Source organism: Schistocerca gregaria, chromosome 6, assembly GCF_023897955.1.
Source record: "Schistocerca gregaria isolate iqSchGreg1 chromosome 6, iqSchGreg1.2, whole genome shotgun sequence".
Classification (NCBI taxonomy): Eukaryota; Metazoa; Arthropoda; class Insecta; order Orthoptera; family Acrididae; genus Schistocerca; species Schistocerca gregaria.
This window is the reverse complement of record NC_064925.1, coordinates 197,926,379-197,927,695: the sequence shown is the minus strand read 5'-3', so window position 1 is coordinate 197,927,695 and position 1,317 is coordinate 197,926,379. Positions and strand designations below refer to the sequence as shown.

General features: G+C 43.0%; 1 non-coding gene across 1 annotated transcript; it reads right to left on the bottom strand.

Annotated features, from left to right (window-relative positions):
- Positions 1 to 236: 236 nt before the first annotated feature.
- On the bottom strand, positions 237 to 310 carry Trnaa-cgc (transfer RNA alanine (anticodon CGC)). The gene has a single exon. It is a non-coding gene; the product is annotated as a tRNA-Ala (tRNA).
- Positions 311 to 1,317: the final 1,007 nt, after the last annotated feature.

Sequence of the window (1,317 nt, the reverse complement as noted above, 5' to 3'; positions counted from 1 at the left end):
AATTAAAGGATGGCCGGACGCAGGTTTCAACTATCGTCCACACGAAAGCGAGTCCAGTGGTGGTGGTGGTGGTGCTTAGTGTTTAGGCGTCCCGTCGACAACGAGGTCATTAGAGACGGAGCGCAAGCTCGGGTTAGGGAAGGATTGGGAAGGAAATCGGCCGTGCCCTTTCAAAGGAACCATCCCGGCATTTGCCTGAAACGATTTAGGGAAATCACGTAAAACCTAAATCAGGATGACCGGAGACGGGATTGAACCGTCGTCCTCCCGAATGCGAGTCCAGTGCGCTAACCACTGCGCCACCTCGCTCGGTGCGAGTCCAGTGCGGTAAGCTCCGGACCACCTCCCTCTGTGAAAAGATGGTTCACGCGCTAGCGTCGATGAAGATGTTTACAAGCGTCCACATAACATACACCCAAATCGCAGTGTTTTATCACATGCATGCAGTTGATGGTGTACGAAATCATGGTGAGAATTGTTAATGATCTAATTGCCAGTGCCTTAGCTGTGTATCTCGCATTACATAACTATGGAATCTGACAAATTATTGGATTTTTTTTCTTCCGCATCAGCCATTTGGGTGGTTTGATGTGCCCTGCTACGAATTATTCTGCTGTGCTAGCCTCTCCATCTCTGATACCTACGTCCTCAACTATTTGCTGGATGTATTCCAATTTCCCTTGCAGTTTTTTGCCCTCTACAGGTCCCTTTACTATCATGGAAGCTATTCCTTGATGTTTTAACCCATGACCTGTTATCCTGTCACTTCCTATTTTCAGTGTTTTCCATATCCTTTTTCTTCGACGATTCATTAAAGAATCTGCCCATTCCTTATCAACTGATTTAACATTCAACATTCATCTATAGCGCCACATCTTATAATACTATTCCCTAATAACTAAAGGTTCAGACCTTTAGTTCCGTCACCGGGAAAAGCTACGTATAACACTAACGTGTCGTGAAACACGGTAATGTTACCCTTTGAGAGGATTTCAAAGTTCTACCTTGCGTGTGTAATGGAAAAGGGTATCGGACAACAATATCGAATGTTGTGAAGTGACAGTAAAACCAAACGGGCCTTAATCTTGGGAGTTAACAGAAGTGGTAAAATTGTAAATGAAGGATAAAAAATGAACGATCGCTAGCCTATTTAAGAACATTAATTTGGAAATAAATATTTGTGAAAACTGGATTTTAGTTATTGGAGTTACATTTGTTGAGATTTTCCTTTGAATAGCAAACAGGATATAAACTGACACAGTGTACTCTGTACTGTGTGTAGCAGCAGTTACCAGTAACACACACACCAGTAAATTA